The 9,645-nt window shown below is 39.1% G+C and overlaps 1 long non-coding RNA gene across 1 annotated transcript; it reads left to right on the forward strand.

Moving 5' to 3' along the window:
- The first annotated feature begins 273 nt into the window (after positions 1 to 273).
- LOC148675087 (uncharacterized) lies at positions 274 to 1,663 on the forward strand. Its single transcript, XR_015935590.1, has 3 exons — positions 274 to 337; positions 374 to 632; positions 870 to 1,663. It is a non-coding gene; the product is annotated as an uncharacterized LOC148675087 (long non-coding RNA).
- Positions 1,664 to 9,645: the final 7,982 nt, after the last annotated feature.

Raw genomic sequence — 9,645 nt, forward strand, 5'->3', positions numbered from 1 at the left:
TGATAGTTTCACTATGGTTTGAAATGCACTCCTCATTGCTGATTCATTTAAACTCCAAAATGAGAAAATAGCATTGCGGTTACCCTTTAGTAGTTTCAGCTGACCTACAGTACTTAAAGGTATTTTATGCCTCTATTGTGTGTGTGTGTATATAGGTTCAGATGTGGTACATTGACTGATTAATTAGTTAATTGGTAAAGAGCAAACAGCCACATTTTCACATGGGTTTATGATAGAATTACTTTGGTATATAAAAGGATTGCAGTGATTGTTGTGAGTAGATGTTGGGCTTTCCATTGTGTTTTATTAATGTTCTCAGGGCCCATGAGCCCTTGAGGCTGAGGCTGAGGCTGAGGCTGAGGCTGAGGCTGAGGCTGAGGCTGCCTGTCACAAATATCTTCTGAGTGTGTTTTAGTTTCTGTCTATTCAGTGTAAAGTAATCCAATCAGTATTCAATTTCAATAAATATCACATCTGTCTGGTTTCATGGCAGACATTTGTCACCTGGAGATTACAGGTCTGGATCTCAGTTGTGATGCCCGCCCTTTGAGGTCAGGAGTCAGGAGAGACAGAGAGAAACCTTACGTGTGACCTGACATGAACCGACAATGCTGTCATGAAATCATCTCAAGGTACCTAACAACAAAATAAGGCAAGGGTTAAAGCAACAGAGATACAACAATTTATAAACAAAGAAGAACAGAATGAAAAATGTATAAAAGTTACTTTGTAAGACCAGAAGTGATGCAGATGTTTACAATCGCATTTGTGCTAGGAAATCATTCCAAAGTTCTTGGAGCAATAAAAACAGAAAACCTTTATCTCAGGTGTAAAAGATGTTAACAGTTCATGCGTGTTCATGTATTTAGTTTCAGATCTGAGCAGTACTGATCATGTTTGGGGACACCAAACAAGCAAACCTGGAAAAGACAAGACCACACAGTAACTTCTCTGCTTCACGCTGGACGAGATAAGATTCTGAGGATAAGGAAGGATATCTTCACACTAGAAAGAAGGGAAGCTTTCAAGATTCCAAGACATCAACAGTCAACTATAGTTGACTACCTCCCTGGCAAACTTGAGTACAGGACATTTTAATTGGAGCACTTGCCAGTGTCTGTCCCACCTGGTCCATGTAGCTGATTCAGTAGCATGATGGAGAATATCAGATAGCTGGATAGGGAAGGATTACAAATCTGTTTCCCATTTAGGACAAAAAAGTGACAATCATTTACTATATCAAATCTTTGCAATATAATAGTTATGTGGAAAATGCTACAATAATTAAACCGCAAAGCATGCCTTATTCAGCATGATACAGTAATAGCTCTGAATGCAGCATTCACACCCTTAGCTACTTGTGCAGTTGAGATCTAAATCTTCCAACACAAGGTGCTAACAGTATGACACAACCTGTTGTTCAGGGTGATTAATGGAGTGTGAGGAGGACTACAGCAGAAGTTAGTAAATTGGCTCTGTAAATTAAAGCAAAGCCATTTTTATTGCACTCATTAAACATCCTGTGTACTTCAGGGAGATTACAACTCCAGCTGCGGTCTGTGTACCACGAGCGACTGAAATGACATGAGACGCTTGAATCCAGAAGCCACAAATAAAATCCTCACAATACGTTAGTAAGACCCCAGCGAGGCTGTTGTGTAAAAGTTTACAGAGTTACAAAATGATTGCACTGCCACAGAAAAAGGTCAAAGATGCACACCAAGAATATAATTCTTAGTCTGAATGTTAAAACAGTTTTAACAAACCACAAAGGATCTACTGTAAATCTCTTTAGTCTTGAATAAAGGAGACAATGAAGGGATTTAATATACTGTAAATATATTATAAAGTCACCTTTTTCTGTATGTGCGGCTTGGTGGCTCTGTGGCTAAGGATCTGCACCTGTGGCTGGAAGGTTGCCAGTTTGTATCCCGCGGCTGGCAGAGGAATCATACTCTTTTGGGTCCCTGAGCAAAGCCCTTAATCCCAACTGCTCCAGGGGCACCGTATAAATGGCTGCCCTGTGCTCTAACCCCAAGCTTCTCTCCCTGTCTCATGGAGAGCAAGTTGGGGTATGTGAAAAAATACAAATTCCTAATACCAGCAATTGTAAATGGCCAATAAAGTGATCTTATCTTAACTATACACTTACAAGGGTTGTTGCTGAGGTTTCCTTTTGCTGTATTAATCCAGGAAAACGGGTTTCATTTCATTAACAGAAAACACAAATGTTATTTTCTAAAGTTTTTATTGAATTTCTGGGTAAAATGCATTTTCAATCATGTAATCGTGTATTCACTTCCACGTTCACAAAAGGGCCTTTCAATCAAACTTTAAATGGAAATAACATCAATTCTGTGTTTGTACTGTGGCTACATTATGAAGAAAAAAACAGAAGGTTTTTATTGGGAATACGAATGTCTGCTGGTCACAGACACACAGCTTTAATCTGCATGTGGTGCACCTTACCTTCTGTACTTACACCACATGGAAATTGAGCTACTATACAGTAGCTGAGTAAAACATAAATATTTTATTATACAGTACCTTAATAACTGTCGACATACTGGAACATCACAGTCCTTTGTCTGTGATGTTCATCCAAAGTCTATGTTTGGTCCCCTTCAGGCCATTGAAGAAATGTGCTATTCATCACTTAAACACTTCTGCAAACTAATTTTAACTCTGGAACATGCTGCATGCAATTTCATACCAGACAGTGTGGAGCTATATGGCTGTTAACTAGCTTTGTGGTAGTTATATATGCATAGTAATGCAGCACTCATAGATTTGTTATACAAGGCAATATGGACTTAAACTGGGTAGGCTGTACTGTATCATGTTCTCTACAGGCAATCCCAAGCTTCAAGATCAACAATTGTCATAATTCTTTGCAACTTCAATGTCTTGTTATTAGCGATCACAGACCCCCCTAAGAACAGTGATAGCTCCTTGTCAGCAAAAATGATTAGTTGCACCCCTGTCTTGCACGCCACACTTTAGCAGAAACCCCCTGGTAGCAGAACCTGTCCGAAGGAGCCCCATTCACATGTGGTGAGTGTGGCAGTGGTGAGAATGGACAGTGCTGGGAAGGACATCGGGTTACAGCTGGTTAAGAGAATAAGGAAACGCATAAAGTATTCTCTTAATACATGCCAGATCCCATTGTGAAGCATCCTTCCACCCATCTTCCAACTGTTTTATCCAAGGCAGGATACACCCTGAACAGGACACAAGTCTATTGCAGGGCATATACAGACACAAACACACCCTCACATCAAGGAAAACCTATTCGAATCTGGGGATAGCATGGTAGCTCCATGCAGATAACACCCCAGGAATTGACCCCAAGGGTCTAGTACAGCGATCACTACACCACTGTGCTGCCCCATTAAGTATAACAATTTCTTCTTATTCTTATGATAATTGGACCAGGCTCCATAAGTTATAAATTATTGAAAAATGGTCAGCTCAACACAACCCTAGAGATAGTCAGGCAGTGTATCTCCAGGTAGAGAGAGGCAGTCAGTGGAGGAGGAGTTATTATCAATGAGTTATGGTGGAAACTAGAGTGAAATTGCAAAACCTGCTGAAAGCTCTTTCTCCTTACAAATGTGACAACTGCTTTTAAAATCTCAGTCTAGCTTCTGTACTACAAACTGCTAGAAATCTGTGTTTAAAGAGGTCTGTTGTGTTGTTACATGTGAGGCTCTGAATGGTCTACTTTTTTGGGAAAGGGTGTGTCTAATTATTTTCACTATATTTTTAAATTTTTAAATGGGGCTCAGGTGTTTATGCTGTATATTGCTTTGCTCCTTATTTCTTCATTTATTATTTCAGCTTTGGTAGATCCTTTCTTCTAACGGTTCATTAAAGTATAGATAAAGTGAAAAGGCTGATTGATACTTCGCTCGCAGGGACACTGGGCTAGTTCTTGGTGAGACTGCTGATCAGCTGTTCTCTTGAGAGCTTGGCAACGTGAACTTAAACAAATGAGCTGTAATGTAAACATTCTGAGCAGCAAGCAACCCTAAACTGAGTTCGAAAGAGGAGTGTGGCGTAAAAGATGAGTCTTATTTACAGATAAGTAATGGGAAAGTGAAAATGTTCCCAAATTCCAAAAAGGTAGGTCAAGGACCGTGAGATTTGCCTCAGACATACACGCTACAGGCAGTACAGTACAGTACGTCCATGTGGTCCTTCAAAATATGGCCTGATGAAGCTTTAGGATCAACAAACTAGCAGAAACCTGACGAGTTTACAGGAGAGATCATAAAATATACAACAAAGGAGGTAGAATTATCTGTAAGAAGAACTTAAACTGTTTTGTATGAAGCATTTAGGCTAACCTAAATTAGTTTCATTTTGTGTGCAAGGAAACCTCAGTGACAGTGCATTTTAGCCAATGGAATGCTGACAAGTCAAAACTTGATACTGAAACCATTCCTCCCCAATATTTTGCTGAGTACAATGGAAAAATAGGCACTTAACACCCACAACTACCTCAAAGCTCAGAACAAGCGCAGCAGAGCCTGGTTCAATATTCATATTGACAGAGCAGAAAATAGATCTTGTGTCGTGGATGTTCTGTCCTTCTTACGGTAAAGCTGTAAAGGCTGCCCTATTCAACCCATACTGTGTTCTCTTTTTTAAAATTTATGATGATGTTCGTCCATCGATGTCGATGCAGACCACGGCTATCATTTATTAAGATTGATTCAACTGTGTCCCGAGGTGGCTGATGAGTCCAATCTGGCCACAAATATGGCATGTAAGACCAGTGTTTGCTGTGGTATTTATAAGTATAAATAATACTGCTGATAGATACTTGCTGTAGACATTTACAAAACTATTGGATTGTTTTCACTTTTACACCTTGTTCAGCCAAGAAGCTGTCCCGCCACAATGACATTTTCAGAAAGCGGCAAGTTTTAAATTATTTCCTGATCTTCCTAGGGGGGACTGAACCAACTTCTCAGTCATCCTAGTTGTGTTCTCAGAGACAATTAAGCACACATGGTTACTGATATTCCTGTATTGCTGAGAGCCAGTTTTAAAGTGCTCTTTTGAACGTAAGAGCAGAAGAACGGTTACAAATTAAAGGAGACTATTTGCCCCATCTTGCTCATTTGTTTGCAAGTACAGTAGCTTCCAGAACCAAGGACCTCATACAGGGTACTTGCTTCAACAACGTGCACAATCGCTTCTGTTTTCACCCCCAAATACATGGCCTTTCTCTTTTCTTTTGTTGTTTTTTATCCTTGCTTGATGTTTGGCCCTGATGTTGTCCTCTGAGTTCACTTTGCTTCTGCTTTCCAAACTAATAATTCTATCAAGGCTCCCCTTTTGTCTCCGTTACAGGTTAATCTGAACTTTCAAGATATTCTTTGCAGATCACAAATTAACACTGTTGATTTTCTGAGAAATGATTGCAGGAGCACAGGGTAGTGAGGTCTTGTTTAAGATTTGAAAGTGCATAATTCATTCCCATTCATAGTACCCCCGAGAAATGTATGTCAATTCACACTTGAGCTGGAAATGGATGCCCAAGCTATCTGGTGTGTAGACGAGGCTGATTCAACGATTTGTGGGTTTTTTTTCAGAAACATTATTGAGTATCCCATTCCTGTTACTGAATGGGCAAGAGTTTATTGATTGCCTTATGCCTTAAGTCATTTCATATCTGGCCTAAAGTTAAGAAAGCCATCCTGTGTGAAACGGTTTTAGAACTATAGGATTTGAGTCTGAGGTTCTGTATGTCGCTGAAGCTGTATGAAAAATCACCAGTTGCATATAATGGTGTACAATGCTATTTAGTGCATGCTCTAAAATACTGATCTGAAATAAAGTTATTGGCAACACTGGAATCCATTCATATCCATAAATACGCCATTTCTGCCAGTGAAGGATAAAATTAATTATTTGAAATCACTGGTCATTTCTAATATTTCAAGACAGGTTAGAACTTTAATATTTGAACCGTTCAATGATTCCCTTTAATTTGTGAGGCTTGCTGTATTTTTCTGTAAGGTTGGCCACTGTAATGTTGCAAATGTTAATATTTCAAAGAGTCTGAATATCACCTTGAGCTTTAATATCTGATACTATTTTTAAGAACATTTGAATTTTACTCAGCACAAACTATATATAGTAACATCTGTAAAAACTGAACTTATGAAATCCTACATTGTAGTGGAATTAATTCCACTAATTCCTCTAGTCCCACATACTATAAAGCATACAGTAGTATCATATGATCAGTGCCAGAGATTTGGTTTTGATACATTTTATTTCACAGTGTGTTGCAGGTCATTTTCTTTTGCTGTCTCAGTGAATGAACAAAGACTTCTGCAAACGCCCTGATCATCACACCACTCTGATTAGTTGGAATGACTCAGGCTTTTTCCAAGTTTGGATCATGGCATTTTTTCCCCAAAAATTACAGGTCAGCAGAAAATTATACACACTCAGAATCAAGCCAGCATTCTGCAAATTATACTAAGAAACCATTTTTTTATTGTTCTGCAAGCCCATAACCTTGTCAGTGTCACATTTCATGCTGTAATCTTAACTTTCACCACAACTGTGAAACTTTGGATTTTTTATGTCGACAAAACAATGCTATGTTACTTCTATAAAAATAACAATGTGGTGGCCTGAATTGCATGCAGACTTAATATTGTTTCTTTCCCTGTGTCTGTGGAGCATAACATAATTAGTTTTTAACACCTTTTCTTGGTACTACAAAAATCTAATTTGAAAAAAACTAAATGTGGAGCCCTATGTATAAATAAAATTGGGTGTATCACGGGCTGTAATAGGTGCCTGACATCACTGGATTATTTTCCTGTCTTCCTACGTGACTAATTGTGTAGTTGGTGTTGTTAAATTGCGTGTTCTCCTGATCACCCAGAGCGAACATTAAGAAGTGGTGACATGCGTCAGTCAAGCAGCCTGAGGCTGTTCCGTTATCATTCTGCTAAAATATGTAGATTAGAACTGTGTTACAGCTCACATATCAGGACACACAACCACTTTGTGATGTAAATATTTATTGCATGTTCTGTAGATATTTTTATTGTTTGTTACAAAGCCCTGTACAATTTGTTATTCTGTTCTCTAAACGGACACAGGGCTACGATTCTCTAGCTAATTTACCGTTTCCTGTATGACTGCTGAAGATAAAAGAGTGACCTTGATATGTGAGAGTGCTGGTTAATTCTCACACCTGTGGGTGGGTTTGGGAAGACGTAGCTGGGAGATAGAAAAACTGCGCAGGCTGCAGGGTAGAGAAACGTTCTTTTTTTCCTCTAAGTTATAGAAGGGAAGTATGGTGAGCCGCTGGAGGTTTGTGGAGGGAAGCTCAGAGAGATTGGAGAAAAGCAATACTGTGGAGGACAGCAGAAATCAACTTTCTTTCAGCCCGGGTCAAATAGCCCTTGTCTCATTAGCAGCTTTCTTATGGGAGTGTTTTCAGCAAACAGTCTGCAAAGATCTTTGAGATCCTCAAAATCTTTAGATGGGCTCCTGAGCAGTTGAGAAAAAGACTGGTTGAATTTGAGTGGTTAACCTGGTATCCCACAGTCACCCCTGTAACATGCAGGATGCCTGTGAGTTGATGCAAGATTTTCTGATTTAGGTTCTGATGAAAAATTTTTTCACAATTTTCACAGACTTTTTGTAGTTCTCGACCCTCCAGTTCTGGAAAAAGAACTTGTATGTACTGTATGCATACTTTCCTTAGATTTGTATAGTGTAGTGCTGTAGGAATCTTCAGGGACCAGATAGTCTGGAAACTTATCAGCTCCTCTGAAAGTTGGCACCTCCTACATCACAGTGTCCCCACTTACCATGTGCAATCTTCCTCCACATTCCTGAGGTCCCCAAACACCACATACTGTGTAACAGTGAGCTGAGTTGATTAGCATTTATCTCCTGCAAATCACAGGTACGAAATATGATTCCAAACATAAAACAAAAAGAATCTGCTGACTGGAAGACCAAGAAAAACATTTTGTTTTGTACATAAGATGTCTGCCCTTGAAGACAGGAAGTTAAAAAAACAAAATATTATTCTCAAAGTGCAATGAACGTGCAGCATGCCTGTGATAGCGCTGATATCAGTAGGCTCATGGGTTTCAGTGTGACCTCTGTGGTGACATGCCCTACCACTGTGAAACAGTTTCTGCAGTGCTCAGAGAAGGTTTCTGCACATGCATTGTTATTGAATGTATCAGAATTATGTAAGGCGTCACCACACTGGAAGATAAAAATAGAAAAAAAAATGATATGATGTGTAGGTGTGATACCACCGTTTGTCTGCTACTGTGCAAACTCTAGATGGAAATTTACGGCATTTCCTGTGAAAGACCTCACCTGCCCTCCCTTGCACTTTGCAGAGTTGTATCTGTTCATGGAAATTTACAAAGAAAAATAGAACCTTGGAATAAATTTAGGAATACAGGAAAATAAATTAAACGGTCTCGGATATTCCCTAGGGCGGCAGTGTGTCAAATGGCTTGCTGAGTGAAGCAAATTAGCTATTGTTCAGAATGTACATTGACTGTTTGCATTTTGAACAAATGTGTTCCGATCTCTGCCACCCCTGCAAGTGACTTGTTACAGTTTTTGAAGGAATCACTAGAATTTTACGCTTTGGACTTTTGTTCTTTACTTTTACTACTGTTAGTGAGTAAAATATCCTAATGTAGGACTGAGACATTGTGCCATTTATTCAGTGGTCTCCAGCCCCAGTCCAGTTATTCTTATAGGTCACCTGAATCAGAGCCTCTGTTTATATTCTGTTTAGGACTAGAGTTTAAAGAATAGCATTTTCTGAAGAAACAAATGGCCATAGGTTTCCTTTGCTTCTCAAAAGATGGATATATTATTTTAAGTGGACAAAGAAAATTTACACCTTGCCTTGATTCCTCATTTAAACTGCTGTAAAAATGCTTACTGGGGTGCATGTTTTCAACCCCAGAATATACAGTAGATGCAAGCAGAACCAAGCTGTCTGACCACAAGGTACCTTGTGAAAAGTACACGTGTCCACTGGTGTTTTGTACTGAAGGACTGGAAGGCTGGGATGAGTACTTCAGAGGAAAAGTTTCACAATTATGTTATGTTATTTCAAAGGCAGAACAACATGTACACTATTGCTTTAAAGTGACCTTAATAGAAAGCTACTAAGATGTGACTCTCAAACAAACACTAACTGAATCCATAAGATTTATTTTCTTCCTGTAAGTCTGAAGCCATGATCACTATGTCCTTGAAGGCCTTGTAATGTGTTGGCTGGCACAAATTCAGTGCAGGACGTCTTCTGAAGGAGATTGTTTGCAGTGATTTGACACAGCAGGCCAGCTGACTGTGACCAGAACTTTACAGCAGTTGCATCTATTCATGGGGGATGGTTTTGAGCAACCAGAACAAGGTTATATTGTGCTTCAGTGCCACTTTGAAGTGTAATTTTCCATTCATACAAATTGCTTTCCACTCTCCTACATTTTGCATGTTAGCATAATTAAAGTGTACAATCAAAATAAATGGTCACTTCCTTCACAAGCATATCTTTCTAATTTTGAATATCAGTAAATTCTCTTTTGCTGTAATTTTGCAATTCTAGTTTAAACAGTGCAACAA

Source organism: Lepisosteus platostomus, chromosome 3 (genome assembly GCF_059453375.1).
Source record: "Lepisosteus platostomus isolate fLepPlt1 chromosome 3, fLepPlt1.hap1, whole genome shotgun sequence".
In the NCBI taxonomy this organism is placed as follows: Eukaryota; Metazoa; Chordata; class Actinopteri; order Semionotiformes; family Lepisosteidae; genus Lepisosteus; species Lepisosteus platostomus.